Source organism: Ursus arctos, unplaced genomic scaffold, assembly GCF_023065955.2.
Source record: "Ursus arctos isolate Adak ecotype North America unplaced genomic scaffold, UrsArc2.0 scaffold_15, whole genome shotgun sequence".
In the NCBI taxonomy this organism is placed as follows: domain Eukaryota; kingdom Metazoa; phylum Chordata; class Mammalia; order Carnivora; family Ursidae; genus Ursus; species Ursus arctos.
In genome coordinates, this window is record NW_026622819.1 from 59,216,953 (window position 1) to 59,239,486 (window position 22,534).

General features: G+C 48.2%; 1 long non-coding RNA gene across 1 annotated transcript; it reads right to left on the minus strand.

The window, feature by feature from the left end:
- Nucleotides 1-1,982: 1,982 nt before the first annotated feature.
- LOC123001702 (uncharacterized) lies at nucleotides 1,983-22,086 on the minus strand. The gene is made up of 5 exons (XR_006410884.3): nucleotides 21,432-22,086; nucleotides 13,338-13,461; nucleotides 13,076-13,197; nucleotides 8,146-8,238; nucleotides 1,983-4,228 (listed from the first exon to the last, which is right to left on the minus strand). It is a non-coding gene; the product is annotated as an uncharacterized LOC123001702 (long non-coding RNA).
- Between the last annotated feature and the right edge of the window lie 448 nt (nucleotides 22,087-22,534).

The following is a 22,534-nucleotide window of genomic DNA, read 5'->3' on the forward strand; positions in this document are numbered from 1 at the left end:
TCCTCCTGGAAGGCTTTCCCCTCAACTGGCCCATTCCTGTCCTTCAGGCCTCAGTTTAAATGTCATCTCTTCGGAGACCGTCCCTAAAGTAGCCCCCTCCTCTCTCTCCCACGTGCATTTCCTTCACGGCACTGGCGGCTGCTGCGTGCTCTTATTGGTCTCTCAACAGAGCGTCAGCTTCATGAGGTCAGTTCGGTCCATCTCAGTCGTTCTCTGCAACGCCAGCACAGCGCTCATGAGCTCGTGGTAAGTAAATAGCTGTTGAATGAATGGATGGCTTTCCTCTCCCCGAGAAAAGCAGGGCCTCTTTTTCCCCACAGTGTCTGGACCTCTGGCAACTGCTCAGCAAATGTTTGTTGAGAGAATGGACGGATGAACAAATGGAGGTGTGAATGTGTGAGCAATCACGTTGATCGTAGAAAGGGTTTGGGCTACATTTCAGGTTAATGGGCACCTATGCCGGAGACCTCTGAGGGGACCAAGCCTGGTGACTCTTGTCTTGTTCACAGAGCCTAGAGAAACTTGCAGAAAGATATTAAAACGTAGAGGTCACCTGTCCTTGAAAAGCGTCCCCAAATCAGACTGGGTGCGTTTCCTCATTCAGCCACAGGGTGGCAGCCAGCTTGTCACTGCTGCCAGGGCACCCCCTGCCCCACACTCTGGCCCCAGGTGCAAAAATTACTGTTTGATCATCCCCAGTGCTTCCCACACCCCACATTGCCAGGTGAGTCTAACTGCTTGGTTACCCTATAAGTTTCTTGCATTGAATATGAGGTTATAGTTCAGCCTTGCCTTTTCAGATGAGGTGTGTCAGAGCATGATCCCGAAGTGCAGGTAGACCAGGGAGCCTAGTTATGCATTCACTAGTATTTATTTACCGCTTGTATACAAGTATTTATCACTTGCATACACAGTACTTATTGGATTCCTAATATGTGCCCGGCATTGCCTGAAGTGCTTAGGATACCTCATTGAACTAAACAGGAAAAGATCCTTTTTCTTGTAACACTCACATTCTCGCAATAAACATAAGAAATAGGGAAATTGTATAGCACGTTAGAAGGTAAAAAGTGTTAGGAGGAAAATAAAAGTAATGCAGGCTAGTGGGGACTCGGAGGCTGAGGGTCAGGAGAGCAGGAAGCAATTTTCAATAGGGTGGAACAGGTAAGCTTCATTGAGGAGGTGACTTTGAGAACAGACTTGAAGGTGAGGCAGTGAGCCATGCCTGTGCCTGGGGGAAGAACCTTCCAGTAGGAGGGAACAGCCAGTGCAAAGGCAGGAGCATGGCTGGCATGTCTAGGAACAGAATGGAAGTCAGTGTGCTTGGAAGGAAGCAGGGAAAGGGAAGAGAAGCAGGACACATGGGGTCAAAGAGGTAATAGGGTACTGACTTCCAGAGGGCCTTGTAGGGACCATGGAATGCTGGCTTTGACCCTGAGGGGCAGTGCGATCTGATGTATGTATCTGATGGCTCCGTCTGCTAGAATGAGAATAGATTCTAGCTCTCAGGGACACATGCTTGGATCGCAGTCTTCCACCCCCTATTCAGAGAGGGTTATGAGACTTGCTTGGGCATTGAAATGTGAACAGAAGCATAGTGTATCACTTCCAGGCAGAAGGGCCAATAGGCAAGTTCACCCGTACTCTGTGCCTGGCAATGCTCCAGACGGCGGCTGCTCTGCCAGCCTGGCTCCCGGAGAGATTATGATGATGCTACGGTCTGAAGGTGACCCCCACCCCCCACATTCATAGGCTGAAAACCAGCCCCCAAGGTGATGATATTAGGAACGGGGGCCTTTGGGAGGCAGAGCTTTCATGAATGGGGTTAGTGCCCTTGCGGAAGAGGCCCGAGAGAGCTCCCTTGTCCCTTCCACCATGTGAAGACACAATGAGAAGACTCCAACCATGTTGGCACGCTGATCTCAGACCTCTCAGCCTCCAGAACTGTGAGAAATAAATTTCTGTTGTTTATAAGCCACCCTATCTATTGTGTGTTGTTATAGTAGCCAAATGGGCCAAGACAGACAAGCAGAGCCCTTCTCCAGGTCTGTGCTGAATGTGAGTGTGGAGCAAAACCATTGCTGGTTAAGTGGCTGGGCTTTTTGGTTTATTTGTTACTGCAGCATAACTTGGTCTATCCTGACTGCTGCTAGAAGCAAGGAGTGATGGGGAAGACCCGCTAGGAGGTTACTGGAATCATCCAGATGAGATGATGGCAGCTCAGACCGGAATATTGGCAGTGGAGTTGCTGAGGATGGTGGATTCTGGATACGGTGAATTTTATCCTGTTGGGTGCTGGATATTTTTATATTCATATAAACACTGTTATTTGGAAATAGTTTGATTCTTTCTGATCTTTATGAGCTGCATTTAATCTAGGGTTAATTTTTCTCCACGACTGAGGCAAGATCCTTCTTAGGTACCTAAATGATCCTGAGGGCATTTAGAAATGGGTGGGAACCTCATTGTGGAGTTTGCTGCTCTTGCTGTTCGAGAAAGTCACTCTCCCTACCCCTGTGTGAGCTCTGTGTACCTTTTCCTCTATTTTTAAAGGTGGTTCTTTGCCTGAGCTTGAGTAGTTTCCTCATGTGCATATGCTGATAAATTATCATCTGAATACTCAAAGGGGACCCTCTAGATCTCTGGAATTTTCTCTAAGAATCTTTCTTCTAATACTTTGTCCTGTAAACTCTAGCGGCCTTGGCTTCCCTACACTCCCAGCTTCTCTGAAACTCAGGGAGGCTCCCAAGTTTTCTCTGTCAGCTGTGGTTGGGGCATCATAGGGCTCCCCTTAATTGCTTCCTCCCTCTCTGGAGTCACTGTCTTTGTTGTTGATGTCCAATATCTCAACTGCCATGGCGTCATACATCTTATCCCACTTTTTAGTTATTGCAGATGGGAGGGTAAATCTGGTCTCTGTTAGTTCATCTTGACCAGAAGCCCTGTATTGCATTTTGATACTGAAACAATGCAAAGGATTGCCCATCATTCATGAAACAATGCTACTGAAGGCAAGAGAAATTGCCTGATCTCTTCACATGGTTGAAATCGATTTCAAAGCAATGAGAGGCTCATGTGACCTCTTGGCAGCCTAATTTTCTCCTTTTGGTAAGACATCAAATAATGCTGTCTGTAGTACCTAATGGCATTTTGGAGTTGATAAAATATAACATTTCATGGTCCGTGTCTGAGGATTGCAACACCTGGAATCCTATGGGTCTATTTCTGTGGTCTTTTGTTTCTGCTGTTTCTAGTTTATTTTTGTCTTGTCTCCTCATGTCTTCAATCTTTTTCCCCTAGACATTTTATTTGAGAAAGTATTTGTAGAAATAGTTTGAGGCCTAACATGATATTAGCTTCCTTCATAAACGATTTTGGGGTTCCAGGCTTAGTCCTGCCAAGTCAGCCTGCAGTCAATCCATGGCTGGCTTCCTTCTGATTCATGCTTATTCCTAGAAGGGAGCCTACAGAGTCCCAGCCCAAAGTAGGGACTTTATGAAGGTCCCTACCTCTGGCAGGGATTCTAAGCTGTGCCCAGCTAGCACCTTGAACCTGACAAAAGGGCAATTGGTCACATTGGCAAATACCTCCAGAATAAGACTGGCCCTGAGTTCTTTGGTCACCAATCTGGGTTCCTGGCCCAGGACACATATATTATTATATCTTTGATGTTTTTTGAGAGATTTAAAAATATGTCCAGCTTAAAAAAACTTATAGTACTATTAACCTACCATTAATATCACATTTGTATTTTTGTTAATTTGCTTATTTACACAAGTATTATATTGCACTTACCTTGGGCCAGGCACTTCCAAGCACTCTCTATAACAACTCAATCCTTACAGCAGGACTATGGGGTAGATACTATTTTTGTTCCCATATTGCAGACAAAGAAATTGAAGTACAGAGAGATTCAATGATTTGTTCAAGGTCTCACAGCTGATGAGGGGCAGACCCAGAATTTGAACTGAAGCCATCTGTCTGCAGAGTTCCTGTGATCATGTCCATGGCTGCATGTGAATTTGTGGCCACAATGGTGGGCCAGTCTTCTGCTGGCTGCCCTGAGAAGGTCATGTTTAAGCGGAGAACTGATGGATAAGTAGGACTCACCGATCCGAGGATTGGGTGGCAGACCACAGGTCCAGAGACGGAACATTCAAGGAATGGTGGGAAGGCGTTTGAGATGCTTTCCCTCCCTTCTCCCAGAAGGATGACTCCTCAGTTGGGCCTGTGGGATCAAGAAACCAGTCACCCGAAGCTCTGGCCACTTGGTGACACATCTTTGAACGGCTCCCCTCCTGTCCCTCCCTCCTACTCCCTCAATCTCAGTCTCCAGCCAAGTGCCTCCTTGGCCTCAAGGTCCACTTTCCTAGGACCCCAGGCTGGACAAAGGCGTCCACTCTGGAGCTGTGAGGCGGCCTCTCCTGCTGGGGCACTCATCGGCAGATCACGTGAAATGGCAGAAAAGGGTCAGACAGACCTCCCGAAAGAAGCAGGGATGGGAGTGGACACAGAGTCCTGGCTTCCTCTCAAGCCTGGGTTCAGAGTCCTCTGGAGGCCTGACTTATCTCTGTCCTGTACTTGATCAAGACACCCAGTGTTCCCTTAGTCCCCCTTTGTACTTAATCCAATGTAGTAGGTATGAAACTGAGGCCACAGATGTAGGTATCCAAGAGAGAACTGATTTCTTAATTTCCTTAAATCGACTAATTGTTGACAGTCTCTCACCTGGCGGGTTGTTGGGGAAATTAATCTCAGCCACTCTCGAGGCAACCCCTCCCCCAGGCTCTAACAGGGCAGCTTCTTTCCAGCCATCGTATCCAGCCATTTTTGTGAATCTGCCCATGGCTCTAGCCCACATGGTCCTTTCATGTCCCCTGCTCAGCACGTCCACACTCTGCTAGGGGTGCCGGAACTCTGGGGGCGCTTAGAGGACGCTGCAGGCCGGGGTCCAGCCTCTCTGGTCATCCCCAGGTTCTCTGCAGAACACCCATCCCTCCTCAAGGTGCAGCTCGAGAGGGGACACAGATCTCTTCTACAGACCCTCTCACTCCTCCCAAGCCTGGAGAGGAGGGCTCTTTTTGTCCTGGGGGAAATCCCTTGGTGATGCCCACCAGCCAGAGAGCCCAGGCACATACCTGTGGGCAAACAGAGCTGGATGTATCACCTGGTACATCGAGCGGGACACACACCATGGGGAGCTGTGGCATCTGGGTAAGACAGGTTAGGGGGGCTTATTAGAGAGCTGGGGTCTGTGTTAGGGGCTGTGGGGATTTGTTCTGGATTGGGTGCTATCAGAAAGTGGGGTAATTAGGTGATTGGGTAATCCTTTGTGCCCGGGAGGCAATAGTCGCTCAGGTGAGGTGGGAAGGGATGTTTGCTCATTTAAAGGATTGCTTGAGAGTCTGTTTTTATCTCTGCTTGGGTGTGACTAAGAAGTGGCCCTTTTGGTTCCGTTCCATCACCATCACAGAACATCCTCATCTGACACTGGCGTCCTGGGAGGCTGTGTGTGTTCAGGGTGGACCAGCACAGCCTGGCTGGGAGCAGGGGACCATCAGAACCACTTCTTTCTTTTTCATCCTCTTCTTCAAGCCTGTTCTCATTAGGGAAACTCTGTTCTTCCTTGGGTTTGGGAAGGAAAACGCCTTGTCCCAAATCTCCTAAGAGACAAGGAACCCGGAGCCTCCTACTTGCTTGAATTGGAGAGAGGAAGCATGTCTATAGGGAGGAAGTAGGAATTCATTGTAGACATGTGTTTCTGGCCTCATGAGCTTGAGGTTTCTACTGAGTCTAACCAGGGTCCTGATGTCAGGAAGGGGACTTGTGCTTTAGAGAACTAAAGTTCAGAGAAGGAAAATGTGGGGTCTAGGGTATATAGCCAGCAAGGCGTAGTAAACCTGGATTCTAAAAAGTAGTTATTTAGTTGTGGACAGGTCTTTTATGTTGAGAAAGAGGTACAGTTTGCATTGATGATATGAGTCCTGGGCCTTGATGTGCTGGAAAACATTGCAGCAAAAGAGATAAAGCAGAATAGAAAGAAATAGAAAGAAACCCAGAACAGGAGGGTGTGTTACAACACCCATCTCCATCTTTGATAGATCAAATAGACAAAAGATATATACGGACACAGAACAGCGATTCTTGACCTTTTTGGAGAATCTAATGAGCTCAATGAACGCTTGCTTCAGAAAAACGTGCTTCTGCAGGTATGCCAGTATTTTTCACATAACTTGGGGGCTCTTTACGTCCCCTAGGAGCTCCATGAGTCCCTGATAGGGGAGACTTCAATCATAAACCAGCCTGAGTTTAGCAATCAGACTTCAATTTGAATCTCAGCTCCATGCTTCTCATTGTGTGACCTTAAACACGTTACTGAACCCCTCTAAGCCCTAATTTTCCCATCAGTACCTGAGGATCACAATAGACATTTCTTGCAGGGGGGTTTACATGAGCAAACAGGTGGAAAGGGCGTGGCACAGAGCCTGTCCCATGGCAAGCGCTCAATGGAGGGTGACTCTTACTACGGGTATCATGGACATACATGGAACTTTCTACTTTGCAAATAAAGAATATACCTTCTTTATGCTGTCCATGCACCAACTGCAAAAATGGATCCTACCCGAAGCCGCTAAGAACAGTTAAACACAAAAGGCGGAAAGCATATTGTCCGTATTGCTTACCCACGAGGCAATAAAACAAAGACATAAAGAACACTAATATAAGCTAAAAGAAAAAAACTCAAACTGCTAAGAAATAGGAAAAACAAAAACAAAAGCCGTTCTGAATAGATCTCGGACCCAGGAGAAAACGAACGAAATGTGCCCTTACTGTGATTGAGAAGCTGTTGGTGTTTCTGCCTGGGGTACCTCAGTTTCCTGGTGTCTGGCAGCCCCCAGGGCCATGTTCTTTTCACAGCAGAGCTGGGGACAGGGTGTGGAGGTTCCCGTAGGCACTGAGCAGTGCGGGAGGACCTGGGGGCCGAGGCCAGGGTAGATGAGCCGCCTGGGGGTGGAGCCAGGACCCATGATGACTTTGACTGTGGCAATGGCCCTGGGCGTGAAGTTAATCACAAGGGAAATGGATTCAGGAAGCTTTACAAATGGATGCATTAAATGGCACGGGGGACAATTGGGAAGTACCGCAAGGAATGGAGGTCAATATTTGTTGCTCTGAACTAAACAGGCAAAGAAGCCTGAGTATAGAATATCAAGACCCTGAATGGAAAACAAATAAAAATAATACAGGAAATGGAAGAAAAGAATTAATACGTTACAGAGTAAAAAAGGAAAAAGGAACAATTCGATGAGAGAAAGATTAATAACCGAGCTGTACTTAAAAGCCAGCTGGTGCAGGGAGGGGCTGGAGTGAATGGAAGGAAGAGCTCCAAGACGGATGGCTCTAGGTTGGAAGATATTAAGTCAGGAGGGGGGTGGATCTTCCCGGCACTCCTAAGGTTTCTGCTCTGACAGAAGACTGGACAATGCAAGACCGTTTTTTGTAGATGTCCTTTGTGAATTAGTAGCCTGAATGTGAAAAGGAAGCAACGTAATGAAGGCAATGGTGACAGGTGACTGAGATGCATTTGTTACTGGTCCAGGGAGGGGTCCTGAGCCTTGGCGAGTGTGCCGGGGGAAAAGGTAAGAAGTGATCACGGACAAAGATGAACGGAGTTTTGCAAGAAGGCAGAATGGTCTGAGTGAGGAACTTTTCATCCTTCATAAAAGAATTGTGAGATTAGGGGCGCCTGGGTGGCCCAGTCGGTTGAACGTCTGCCTTCGGCTCAGGTCATGATCTTGAGGTCCTGGGACCGAGCTCCCTGCTCAGCGGGGAGCCTGCTTGTTCCCCTCCCCCACTCATGCTCTCTCTTGTTTTCTCTCTCTCAAATAAAAAAATAAAATCTTTTTTAGAAAAAGAACTGTGAGATACATTTAAAACAAATCATTGCAGGGCAAAGAGCACCACCAAGCCCATTACATTTTCCAGACGATTGTGGAAAAATCCTGCTGGATATGAAGATGGTGAGAGGTGCCACATTAAATGCCAAGCATGCAGTGACTATTGTAGTATTCATTTAATAGCCAACATTAACTGCGTGCTCCCCACGTCCCAGGCGCTACGGTCATAAGGACAGCTAATACTTACCTTACACCTTCTGAGCTCTGGTCTAATCTCCGTACATATATTAGTTGATTTAATCCTTGCAGCAACAGTGAGAGGCAGGTGCCGTTGTTCTTCCTGTTTTGGAGATGAGAAAACTGAAGCACAGAGGGATTAAATAGTTTCACAAGGCGAGGCCAGGACTATGGTGAGCTGAGTGAAGCACCCACAAAATTGAAAGGGGGTGCCGAAAACACTCAGTAATAAAGGTAAATAATATGTTCATGAAGTATTATTAACAAACAAAATTAATGCAAAAAATATGACAGAAGTACCAGAATCTTCAATAAAGGCAGGATCCGCAAGGTCGCACAGTACCTAAGAAGCAGAGCGAGGATCTGAACCCAGACAGCTGGCTGCCGAGTTCATGCTATTTACTACCCCGCACTGCATTCAGAACCGACCAGCGGGCCGCAGCTGCCTTCTGCTCCGCTCTATGCTCAGTGTCTCGCCCAAGCCTGGCATAGTCTAAGGTCTGTAGTAGGTCTGCTGTTAAAGTTTGTTCAAAGAATGTGAAATGAACACATGGGCCCTGTTCTTAAAGGACCCATACTCACCCAGCACGTGCCCGTCCTAGGGTTATGCTAAGGGCTTGGTGTGTGTCACAGACACCACACATACCTTATAGAGTACTCCTGTTATAATTAATACGTCAGGATAAAGGCTATAGTTACGGATAAGTCACTGGCAGTGGGAGTTGCAGGATTAGGAAGGATGACTTCAGTCCTGTAATGCCCATGGCAGGCTTTCAGAGGGGGTGACGTTTGAGCTGGGCCTTCAGGAGGTGAGGGATTTCTTCAGCTGGGAAGGGGGGATGCTACCTGGAGACATGGCTGGATACCCATGCATTGTTCAGTCAGGAAAGTTGGTCTACAGAGTCATGTTTATAATGTGATACCGTCTATGTCGAGAAACATTTTCCAAGTGTGCATATGCTGCATGCATGCACAGGGAAGGGTCTGGCGGGAGGAACAGCAAACTCTGGGGACGGCTGCATGAGGGCGTGGGAGACTGGGGAAATGTCCAGGGACGACTCTTGACCCTTTTTTCTTTCTTTCTTTCTTTCTTTCTTTCTTTCTTTCTTTCTTTCTTTCTCTTTCTTTCTTTCTTTCTTTCTTTCTTTCTTTCTTTCTAGATTTTATTTATTTATTTGAGGAAGAGAGAGAGAGAGAGCATGAGTGGTGGAGGGAGAGGCAGAGGGAGAAGCAGACTCCCGCTGAGCAAGGAGCCCAACTCGGGGCTCCATCCCAGGACCCTGGGATCATGACCTGAGCTGAAGGCAGACGCTTAACCAACTGAGCCACCCAGGTGCACCCAGGCTTTGCTTTTTAAAGAACAAGAAGAGAGCTATTATTGCTTGTTTAATTAAAAATTAATTTTTCGAATAGATTGAGGAGGATCTCTAGGAACTCATATGGAGTAGTTTCTAAGATGTATTTTTAAGTGAATAAAAAAACACAAATTGCAAAGAAGTACGTACAGTATGTGATCTTTTTGTAAGAAAGAGAAATAAGAGCATGCATACATATCTATAGGTACTTGTACTTATTTGTTTTGTAAAAATGGAACATGGGAAGTCTAAGGCAGAAATAATGAAAATGAAAAAAAAAAAGAAAAACCCCCCAAATAATGAAAATGATCACCTTTGGGAGTAAGTGTGAATAGGGCAGGGATGATAAGGATGAAAGAGTCACTATCTTTTTATAGTTACTTACTTTACAGCCAAGTATGTAGTTTACCTGATCAAAAAAAAAATTAAATAACAATGTTGGGGAAAGCAAACTTAAAACTGACGCAGAGAGAAGCAAATGAACCTGTCAAATTGGTGATAACCATACAGACAATGAAAGCAATTCCAGGGGCGCCTGGGTGGCTCAGTTGTTAAGCGTCTGCGTTTGGCTCAGGTCATGATCCCAGGGTCCTGGGATCGAGCCCCGCATCAGGCTCCCTGCTCAGTGGGGAGCCTGCTTCTCCCTCTGCCACTCCCCCTGCTTGTTCTCCCTCTCTCTCTCTCTCTCTCTCTCTCTTGCTGTGACTCCATACTCTTAGTCGGATACAGTGAAAGGATGAGAGGAACTCAAACAGATCACGAACTTTACTCAGTAGGGCTTCTGTGTTGGTGTTGTGTGTACCATTGGGGTGGTAATTTGTGTGTACTGTGGAATGAAGTTAATATACTGATGTTATTGCAAGCCAGCGTTCTCCCTCTGGAAGAAGGAAGATATGATATGGAGGTGGGGGAAGTGCAAAAGAAACCTACGGTGTTGAACTTGAATCAGAACAATCATAAACTAATAACTAACACTGAACTAAAGCAGCAGCGAGCACCACTATCCCCCAGACCTTGGTTTCTAAATACACCACAAGTTGCTCCTGGATGGAATGGCTGATTCCAGGGTTGGGGCAGGGAGAGTACGAGGCGAGTCTGGGGCACAGGGAAGTGCTCAAGGACTGATGGGGACAAAAATGAAGGACAAGGAGGGCATGTGGGTCTGCTTGAAGGGGCTCCCACTGGCCAATTGGGGATGGTTTAGACATCAAAAGAGGATCAATGGGAATGGCTTATAATATATTGAATTTGAAAAGTTCATGAGTTTATAATGATACTGAAGAAGAAGAGAGTTCTCTTTTACAACAGAGTGTCTCATAATAAATTTAGAAGGGATGAAAGAAGTAGAAAGCCACCATTTTGTAACCGATAATGGATTCAGGCAAAGATCACGAGTGAATACTAAAACCAATAGGTCGTTGAGCAGAATATTCACTGCTCCACATGTTACTTACCAATTACAGGAACGGGGTACACTGGAGCAATCTGGCAGACACTCCCTTCACTGAGTATGACAGCCATTGAGTTTGCCCTGTTCAGATCTCTCTTCAAGAGGACCCCCTGTGGGGGGCATATCTGGCTGACAGCCTCAGGTGCCACACCTTCGGACCCACCACTGGTCCACTCAGGCCACGCTTAACCTGGGCTGCTACCAGCCAGGACAGAACACAGTGGGGGGCTGAGAACCGGACTTTTCTTGCCTTCCGTGGGATATCCCCACTGGGCAACTTTGGCCTGGGGACTCTGGTTAGGTCTAGCCAAGATCTTTTATTTAAAGAAACAGCAAAGACAATCCTAAAATTTGTGTGGAACCACAAACGACCCCAAATAACGAAAGCAATCTTGAGAAAGAAGAACAAAGCTGAAGGCACCACCCTGATTTCAAACTATATGACAAAGCTATAGTAGTTGAAACAGTATGGTACTGGCATAAAAACAGACACATAGACCAACGGGACAGAATTGAGAGCTTAGAAGTAAATCCATGCATATAGTCAGCTAATATTTGACAAGAGAACCAAGAATAATCAATGGAGAAAAGATAGTCTCTTCAGTAAAAGGTGTTGGGAAAACTGGATAGTCACACGCAAAAGAATGAAACTGGATGCCTATCTTATCACCCACAAAAATTACTCAAAATAGATTAAAGACTTATGTGTAAGACCTGAAATTGTAAAACTCCTAGAAGAAAACATAAGGAGAAACGTCTTTGACATTGGTCTTGGCAATAAGCTTTTGGATATGACACTAAAAGCATATGTACGAAAACCAAAAATAAACAGGTGGGGCTACGTCAAACTAAAAATCTTCTGCATAACAGAAAAAATAATCAACAGAATGAAAAAGCAACCTACAGAATGGGAGAAAATATTTGCAAACCATTTCCCTGATAAGGGGTTAATATCCAAAATATATAAGGAACTCATACAGCTCAACAGCCAGAAACAAATAATCCAATTTAAAAATGGGCAAAGGACCTGAATAGGCATTTTCCCACAGAAGACATGCAAATGGCCAACGAAGACGTGCTTCACATCACTGATCACCAGGGAGATGCAAATCAAAACCACAATGAGGTATCACCTCACACTTGTTAGAATGTCCATTATCCAAAAGACAAGCTATAACAGGTGTTGGTGAGGATGTGGAGAAAAGGAAACCCTTGTGCACTGTTGGTGGGAATGCAGACTCATGCAGCCACTCTGGGAAAGAGTATAGAGGTTCCTCAAAAAATTAAAAGTAGAACTACCATATGACCTAGCAATTCCACTACTGTGCGTATAGCCAAAGGAAATGTAATCGCTCTCTTGAGGAGATCTCTGTACCCCCGTGTTTACTGCGGGGGTTCACAGTAGCCAAGACATGGAAACCACCTGCTTATTGAGATGGATGAGTGGAAAAAGAAAATGTGATTATATATTTCTCTCTCTCTCTATATATATATGGTGTACAAATGAGGTACACACACACACACACACACAAACAGGAATATCATTAAGCCATAAAAAAGAAGGAAATCTTGCCCTTTGAGATAGTGTGAATGGAATCTGAGGGCATTATGCTAGGTGAAGTAAGTCAGACAGAGAAAGACAAATACTGTATGATCTCACTTGTGCATGGATTCTAAAAACCCGAACTCATAGAATCAGAGAATAGATTGGCGATTGCCAGGAGCTTGCAGGTGGGGGAGATGGGTATAGGGGGACACGGTTCCAGTTCTAAGATGAATAAGTCCTGGGGATGTAATGTACAGCCTATCTAGTTAACAGGACTATAGTTAACGGTACTGTTTTGTCTGCTTGGAAGCTGCTAAGAGAGTAGATCTTAAAAGTCCTTAGCGCGCGCGCACACACACACACACACACACACACACACACAAATGGTACCTACATCAGGCCATGTGTGAACTAACCTTACCGTGGTAATCATTTCGCAATACACACATACACCAAATCAACACTTCATACACCCTAAACTCACACCATGTTATATGTCAATTATATCTCGATAAATCTGGGGGGAGAAGGAAAGGCAATCTCCCCAAACTGTTTAATGCTGTGCTCTTCTCAATTTCTCTGCCGGTACCTGTCGTCCAGTGTGTGCGGGGTCTCAGCTCCACGAGGTGGGCCGGCCTAGCGTTCCTGTGTTCCATGTCACCACGTTTGTGGTGGTTTGCTGCCGCGGCCGTGGCAAACGACCGGGATTCCCTGTTACAGATGAGGGAATGGTGAGTGACTCCCAAAGGTTATTCCACCTGCTCAGCAGCGCACTGGTCAGAATGGGCCGAGCGATGCGGTGGTAACGATCAACCCTGGATCTCCCAGACAAGAATTCCTTTCTCACTCACCTAAGGCTGGCCGTGAACCTCAGCAAGTCTCCAGGGCTGCTCTTCTCCATGTGGGGGCTCAGGGATCCAGCAAATTAGATCCTAAGGCTTTTTTTAATGCCCACGTGAGGCTTCGTTGGTGGCCCTGGAAGGGAAGGGGGCATCGAGAGAATCGCCTATGTGCTTTTCACTGCTTTGGTCTGAAGGTTACCTCTGACATTTCCATTCATATGTTGCAGGCCAGACTGGTCATGTGACTCTGCCTCACGGCAGGGGGCTGAGGAATATAAGGAAGCAAATGGAATGTTTGATGAGTCATCCTATCTTCACCATAACCAGTAACAGTGGAACTGAAATTTAATTAAAATAACAATAACTAGCATTTCCCTAGCACCTTCCAGGAGCCAGGCCTTATACTAAGTGTTGGGCACGTATCATCCTAAACAACCCTGTGACCAATGCACTGTTGTCCTTATTTTAAAGATGAGGACAATGAGGCCCAGGAAGGTTCGATAACTGGGCCAAGGTCACACAGCTGGTAAGTGGCAGAGCTGAGACTTGAAGGGGGTGGTCTGGCTTAGAACTGCACTCTCAGCCGCCGTGCTGTTTGGATGCAAAGTGCAGCCTGCCTGCTAACCGTGAGGGATGTCCAGCCTGGCCAGAGCATGAGAACGAGGGACCGTGAGGCTTGCGGGGGCCGCTGAAGCGGCGCGAGCCGCAACCCAAGGCCGCCGTGGGCCCCCGAGGGCGCTGTGCAGGGAGGCATACTTAGTTCTGCGTTTCTGCAGCTGTGGGATGGAAAGCAGGCCAGAGTGGGGCAAGAGGTGGTAAGGAGACTGGCTAGGAGGAAGTGCCATTGTTCAAGACAGGATGGGGGTGCCTCGTTGAAGATGCGTCCTGGGGGGATGGAGGGAAAGGGGGCACCTTCAGGTCCAGAGCTGGCTCATGGTCCCAGCCCGCCCCGCCCTGGCTCTGGCTGGGGCTCGGCTGTCACCTTCTGAAAGGAACTGAATTCCAGTGGAGGCAGCGGGGCTGGCTAAAGGCTTGGATCAGAGCATGAGGGAGCAGGGAGAGTGAAGAAAGGTGCGCGAACCCTCCTGTCCACAGATTCATCTCTGGAATGGGAGTCAGGAGCTGTGGCCCCAGCATGGTTGAACGTGGCAGCGAGAGGCAGCCGAGTAAGCAGGTTACATGCACAGGCTTATCTCTGTGTGACCCTGGGTAGTTTCCTTAACCCCCCGTGCCTCTCACATACACTGGGAATACAAGTAGCATTTACTTCAGGGGGTATCATGAGGGTTAAGTGAGTTAGTTTGGGGAACGCCCCTACAACAGGACAGTGCATGACGCACAGTGAGCACGTGGTCAGTGTTGGCAGCTCTCATCATAAGGGAACCACGCTGCCTGGGACACAGATGATGTTCAGTAAGTGTTATTTTCACTCTTTTCCTCTCTCCTTCCCCAGATGGCAAATAGAGGCTGGACTTTGGGGACTGACCTTGGTTCCGCTACTGAATAACTGAGTGACCTTGGTCAGACCAGCACACTTTGGGGAGCCTCAGTTTTCTCTTCTGTAAAAGGGGAACTGGGAGGGTTACTGAGGATTAAATGGGATGACTTATGAAGAGCTTGGCACATAGTAGGTGTGCATTAAAAGTAGCTTTTACTAACTATTAACTCAAGCTTGGGGTCCTTTGGGCTCTTGGCTCTTAAATCATGAGTCATATATTCCTGACTCCCACCAGATGGGGGCACTCACTGCTTTGTTATTCCTTATGTGCTCAGGGAGGCCCCCCTCCAGCATCGGGCTCACTCACCACCAGAGGGCTTTGCGACCTCTCTTAAAAAGCAGCCTCGGGTGGACAGGCAAACCCATCAGACTCTAACTCGTTTCTCAATCGATTGTTTACTCGTCTAAAATGAGAGGTCAGACAGCCCGTCCATCTAAGCTCCACGTAGCTGAGACGGGCACGCCCATGGCAGGTGCCCTGCTAGGTCCTAGCTTCTAGAGAGCATGCCCCAGGCACACAGGTGAGCCCCTGCTGGATGGTCCAGGGGAAAGCGGAGTCATCTGGCGGCAGTGCTGTGCCAGAGCGGCAGAGCCAGAGATGTGCACTCAGCCCATTCATCTGCCTTCTGCTGTGCGAGCCCCCACAGATGCGCAAGGTGCAGGGAATGATTCAGCTCCAGCTCTTCGAAGTGGGCTTTCACTCATTCACAATTATGGTTTCACACAGGGGGCTGGGATGATGCTTAATGTATTCTGCAAGGCTCGCTTCTGCAAGAGGCAGGAGGCAGGGATGGGGGGTGCTTCTTCACTGAGTCCTACCTGCCCAACCTAATGCTAAGGGCCCTGCGAGGGTCAGAGGGACAGTGACTTGCCCAAAGTCACACAGCTAGAGGAGGCAAACCAGATTCAAACCCTGGCTGTTGGGCTCCACACAAACCTTAATGTGCCCCCAGTCCCCATTCAATCCCAAACTGGCAGCCTTTGTGGAGGGTCGGTGCTGTGCCCAGGCCTCTGCTGGCGTCTCTGGAAGACCCAGGGAGAGCGGCCAGTCTTGCTGGCAGGATAGGGCACATTTGTTGCTATGATTATTTACCACCGCCTTCTGAAACCCTGATCCAGAAAACCAGGAAGGAGGAAGAGGAGCAGGGGTTCTCCCACCCTTACCAAATTGCTGATTAAAAGAAAATTTTCCTTCAATAGTTCAGTTTGGGCCTCTTAAAACTGTTGTCTTTTAGTTGTTTAACTAAATAAGCCTTTCTGTGAACATCTGTGCAGATTCTCGGTTGTCTTGTCATTTTTTTCCCTAATGACAGGTGTTGTGGCCAGAGTCTGGGCTGGAGTTACGCTGGCCTAGTTTTCAATTCTGACTATGTTGCCAAACAAGCTGTGTGACCTTGGACAAGTAACTTAACCTCTCTGTCTTCTCTCCTTCATCTGCGATATAGGAAAATTAGAGTATCTTTCTCACAAGGTTCTTTGGAGAGCTTTCAAAATCTACTTTTCATAATGAAACATTTCAAACGCGGAAAATACAAATAAGAACATGGGGAATAAAACAATTTGAAATCCCATGTGCACATCTTGCAGCTACAATAGTCTTTGACTTTTGGCCACTCGTTTCATTAATTCTTTCACCACACCACCCCCTTCCCACTGGATTACTTTGAAGCAAATACCTGTCATCACGGCATTTTATTTGTAGTATATATTGCAATATATAACTGTAAAAGATAAGTGCTCTCTTTTAAAACATAACTTTAGAGACGTTTTATGGAGCCTTTTCTCTGTGGCCAGGATTTTCCATAAAATTTCCTCGATGTGATGTAACTCCCAATCCTGCCATTAGAACTCTTCAAGAGTAATTATAATGAACATTCCGAATGCTTTTCCTTGTTACCTCTTGCTGGATTTTTTTTTAGATTGTATTTATTCATTTGAGAGAGAGAGGGAGAGCAGCGAGGGAGAGTGAGAGGGAGAAGCAGACTTCCTGCTGAGCAGGGAGCTCAACCAGGGACTTGATCCCAAGACCTGGAAATCATGACAGGAGCCAAAGGCAGCCGCTTACACGACTGAGTCACTCAGGCGCCCCGGGAGCTGGATATTTTTTTTTAAGATTTTATTTATTTATTTGACAGAGATAGAGACAGCCAGCGAGAGAGGGAACACAAGCTGGGGGAGTGGGAGAGGAAGAAGCAGCCTCATAGCGGAGGAGCCTGACGTGGGGCTCGATCCCACAACACCAGGATCACGCCCTGAGCCGAAGGCAGATGCTTAACCGCTGTGCCACCCAGGCGCCCCTGAACTATATGTTTTTACAACCTTTTGAGGCAAGAATGACTAACGTCATCTGTAGGCAGGGAAAAGGAGGCACAGAGAGGTGAAGGATTCTCCCAGGTCACACAGCAGTGGGCGATAGAGGTAGAGTTTGAAACTAAAGCCCGTCTGACTCCAGAGCCCATGCTTTTTCCTCTGCCCCGTGCCGTTATCTTTGGAATTCTGGTTGGCTTCTCTGTTTCAGTTGTAAATTCTTTAAGGTAAGTGCTGCACCTTAGACGTCCATTTCCATAGTCCCCAACTGTTTGATGATTGACTAATAGTCCCAAGTAGTCCCTGCAAATTGGTGTGCAAGTGCAGAGCTTTTCATCCCCACCACCATCATCGGCTTGCACGACAACAAGTGCTTGTGGGAAATCTCTATCCAGGCCTATACTCAGACCCCACGGAAGGTATGAGACACAATGTCTGCCCTCGAAGTTACTTAGACAGTCTGCCACATGTCAATGTGAACATAATGGCAACAAGACGGGAAAATGGGTTGGGTATCTTACTGCCTCTGAGGGTGATTTCTTATCTGTCTGGGTGGCCTCGTACTCCACAGGAAGGCGAAGATGTGGGTGTGGGCTGGACAAGTATTTGCCTGTGCCCGCCTTGGGCCACGGGCAGTCCTGGCATCTGGAAAGATAGTGGGAAACATGACAATGGGGCAGACAGACAGTAATATAGACAGACAATATACAGCAAATGAAGAAATCCACGTGACATTTCGAGATCGTGGTAAGTGCCAGAAGGAAACAAGGAGGTCGATGTAACAGAAAGTTATGGGGTCGAGGAAACCTACTTCTGACGAGGGTGGTCAGGATGACATCTCTGAGAAGGTGACATCTGAGCCAGGACCTGCCCGTCGAGCCAGAGGCAGCCAGGTGAAAAGCCACAGAAGCCTCATTTCAGGCAGAGGGAACCGGACGTGCAAAGGCTCCAACATATGTTCGACTCTCATCCGGCCTCACTGCCCAGAGCTCAGGGGACAATTTCTTCCCTGTAGGAGGGAGGAAACACTTTCTCAAGAGGCTCTCAGTTTCCCTTGGCCAGGATTGGGTCATCTGCACATTCTAAACCAATTCCAGATAAGGAATTTGGGATTACCTGATTAACTCGAATCAATCAGTTTCTCTTCTTGGAGCTATGGAGGGATGATCTGATTGAAATTGGAGTTTAAATAGCAAGGAGGAGGAAGAGGAGGAAAGGGTATTACTTGGTGTGATGGCTTCCACGGTACTGGCTGGTCTGGGTGACCAATAGCATAACACAGAAGTGATGGCATCTCACTTCTGAGGTTGCGTTCTGGAAGACCGTGGTTTCTCTCTTGGCTGGTCTATCAATCACTTGCACACTCTTTCCTTCTCCTGGATCCGTAGCTCTGGGGAAGCCGTGTTAGGAGCAGCCCCGTGGACAGACCCACAGAACCAAGAGCTGAAGCCTCCGGTCAAGAGCCACATGCATGTGCTCAGAAGCAGACAGCCCAGTCCCCTCAGAGACTGCAACCCCACGAGACGCCTGGAGCCAGCAGCTAAGCTGCCCCCGACCCTTGGAAACTCTATGAGATGATCAGCGTGTGTTGTTTTAGGCTGCTAAGTTTTGGGGTGATTTATGTCGGTAGATAACTGACCTACAGCCGGGGCACAGCAGTGGTTAGGGCCGTGCCCCCACCCAAGCGGCTCTTGTCCTTTGTCCTGCGAGTCACAGAGCATCGTCTCCTAATCTGTGCGTGTCTCTTCCCCCCACGTGCTTGTGAATGCCTTGGTTTGTTACTTCCCTATGCTCGGGGGTCTAGAGCGTGTATGTGTGCCAGTGTGCATGCGAGTGTGTGCGGCGTGTGGGCGTATGCATGTGTGGTGCAGGCGAGTGGCCAATCTTCTCCTTCGAGGCTCCTTCTGACTGGGCTGTCCCTGGACCCAGGCGTGGTTTGTTGCCAGTGTGTGTCCCTGGTCTGGCACGGGCCTGGGCACAGAGTGGCCTCAGAGAACACAGTGGGAATCCATGAAATTACCAGGCTGCTGGGGCAGGCGAGAACTTGGCTGCCATGACAACCACAGCACGGAGAACTCAGAGCAGCCTGGGCCCCGCTGAGGAGCTGGGAGGTTTGGCAGGAATTTCTCTGGGAACTGGCTTGGGGAGGCACAAGGCGGTTTCTCTTGTCACCATCTTGGAAAGAGGGCACCCAGAGCACGGGGTGGGGCTGGGGGAGGCAGATGAGTGCCCTTGCCCTCTCAGTGCATGCCTAGGCACAAAGCCTTCTCACTTCCAGTCCTCAGCGGCATCTCACCATAATTCTTCCAAGTCTGCCTTTCGTTTACTGATGACCTACTATGTGCCAGTCTCTTGGCTAGACATTTTCTGCCCAGCTCTGGTCTATAAGCCTCATGATAGCAGATGCTGTGACTGTCTTGTCGATACCATAGTGCCTGGCATGTAGTAGGCATGTGATACATACTTTGTGAGTGAACGAATGAATGAGTGAGGAAGTGACTCTTGCTGACTCCATATAAAAAATAAAAGGTTAGCCATGGGAAGAGGTAGGCAAAGAAAGGGTAGGTGGAAGGATGGGTAGAATGGGAAGAATATTCCAGGCACAGGAAACAGCATGTGCAAAGGTCCTGGGGTGAGAAAAATTTTGTGATTGGGATCCATGCCTCCTTGGCTCCGTAAGTAGCTCTTCCATTATATCCTATGGTCCTCTGGTGTAAATCCTTTTGTTACCACTATTCTCACTTTGAAAAGTTCTTCCCATCCCCTCCAAACGGGTGAGGTCATGGGGAGTATAGAGTGTCCTAGTTTGAAGAACAGGCTGCTTGGGCCTGGCTCTGTCACTAAGTAGTTGTGATTACCTGAGGTGCTTGCCTGAGTCTCCTCATTTGCTAAATGGGGATAATAGCAGACCTACCTCATAGGGTTCTTGCGTCATTCAATGAGTTTACGGATGTCAAGTACTTAGAATATGTCAGGTTTTATCTGGTGGGGAACAGAGCCATGCAGAGGCAAACCCAATCTGGGTACCTTAGGAGGGCAGCCCTCCTGGGATGCAGCCAGGACAAGGGGAGGGTTGACCACCCCTGCTCAGAGTGAAACATGCAGTTAGGCCCTTTTGAGACCCCCTCTTCTGCCCGAGTCCCCCAGTCCTCTGCACTGATCAGAAAGGACTTTCGGTGTAAAGGATTTGTCCTTGGCGTGAGGCCTTTAGCTTCTGAGAGTTGGAGACGATGTGCAGGGCCCATTGTCTCCACTTCCAGACAGTTCCAGACAAAACCAAGCGCGACTGCCTCAGAAGAGCATAGGAGTGAGACGAACCTACTATTTTAAGGCAGCGGCGGCGGGAGCTCCGAGGGTGCTGTGTGTGCTCTCTTCTCACAGGCTTGTTGGAGGAGCTGGAGTCAGCCCGAGAAGCCAGGCGGCCAGGGCAGGTGAAGGGACGCCCCCCCCCCACCTCTCACCAGCTTGGCTGACGCACAGACAGACCCCGAAAAGCCAAGGTCGAAGAGGAAACCAGGCATAGCAGGGAGACTCTCAGCAAGGGCAGAGAAAATGTTTGAAATCACAGGCCGTGTCACTGCCCTTAGAGATCAGCGAGGCCCAGGTCTCCGTTTTGCAGACGCGGAAACTAAGGTGCAGATGGGGGGGGGGGGGGGACGAGAGGCAGAGATTCCTTTTCTTTGTAAATCGATACAAGTCTTTTGTTTTAAATATCACCATATTAAATAGTTAAAAAATGCAGGGCCTCTCAGTGCTATGTCCTTTGGGGCGTTTAAAAAGAACAAAACGGATCTGGGTGAGCTGACTTAGACCTCTTAGATTTGTTAACAGAAAAGAAAGTTACGGAAGACTCGGTAGGCATGTTGCTATTGACTGAGGAACAAAGCCAAACCAGGACGACATATTTCTATACGTCCATGGATTGAAAGGTCTCAAAAAAGTTCTGGAAGGATGATCACCGGGTCAAGTTGGATGGCCATTTTCCATGGGGACTGGATGGGGAGTGTGGGGCAGAGGGAACCTCCATTTCATTGGGATTGTTTGGATTTTTAAGAGAATATTTTCATATATTTCTTGTGCAATTAGAACACAGAATACAAAATATTTTTAAAAAAATTTGTCAAAGGCTTGTTTGACCCTGGGATCAGATTTGTCCAGAAAACTTTTCACTTCTGGGTATCAGACCAAATGAAATCCTGACCTCTGCTCTCTGAAGCTTTATCTCCCCACATCCCACCATGTGTGAGATTTAGTAAAACACAGAAAAATGATGAAAACACTAATTAAAAGACACTCACCCGCTCCCTTTGCCCGAAGGCCGTGAGAAGATGGGAAGATGCTTTTTCTCAGGATGCCTCAGGCTTCCAGGAAATTCCCAAGCCCTGGGGGCAAGGCTGATGGGGGTGCACCCCCACACAGTCGTTAGAAGTGGGGAGGGGGAGCCCCTGGGCTCCAGCTCCTGCAGGCTCTGGGTTTCCCCCACTCTTTGCCTTGAGATGAGCAGTCAGCGCCCTGGGTGCCCCTCCCAGGGCGACACGGTTACCATGATGTCACTATGTTCATGTATTTGATTTTTTTTAAGTTAATTTTTAGGAGCACAAATCAAGCAAGAGCACATTCTCCTAGGGGACGAGTACTGCAGACGAGGCTCCAGCCCCTTTGAACAGCTCCCCATCTCTGAGGCACCCACAGTTAGCAGTTGGGCGTGGATCTCCTAACAGACGTCCCACTCTGCATTTCCATCTGGTTATTGGTACTTGTGACACTATCGATGGCGTTGTTGCTGTGTGTGTGTGTGTGTGTCTGGATGGCTGTGGAGCGTCACTGGAGCAGGTGGTGCACACCGGGTAGCTATCGGGTGATGCCACGAGACTGACACCATGAGGCGACACGCTTTGGTCCTGTTCCTACTTTGCCCATGGCCTGGCACACAGTAGGTGTTCACGAGGGCCCCTCGCCTTCACACTCAGGCATTGTCTCATGCCTGGGCACCTGGGGGTCACCTCCAAAGCCCCAACTCAGTCCGTGTTCCCAACCGTGCCTTAAGAGGAAGGCTTGTGGGTGTCCAGACTGGGGAGTGGCCTGTCAGAGCCACGGCGGTGGGAGGGACAGCTCAGGGGGTCTGAGGTTGCCCCGGGTCTCCCGGGGAGAACATAATAGTGGAACGGGATCTGGGGAGAAGCGGGATGGGGGAGAAAAGGGCTGGGGCTCTTCAGAGGGGCCTGGAGGACACGCAGCAGTTTTGAGGTGGCGGTGCAGGCAGGCCCCTGAGGGTGCTCTGTGGGAAGGCCTGTGCTGGGGGCTCGGGCCATGACCATGGGGAGGCTGGGAGAGGAGGCCATCAGACGTCTGGACCGTGTCAAGAAGATGATCTGGAGGCCACTCTGGAGCAGCCGTTGTG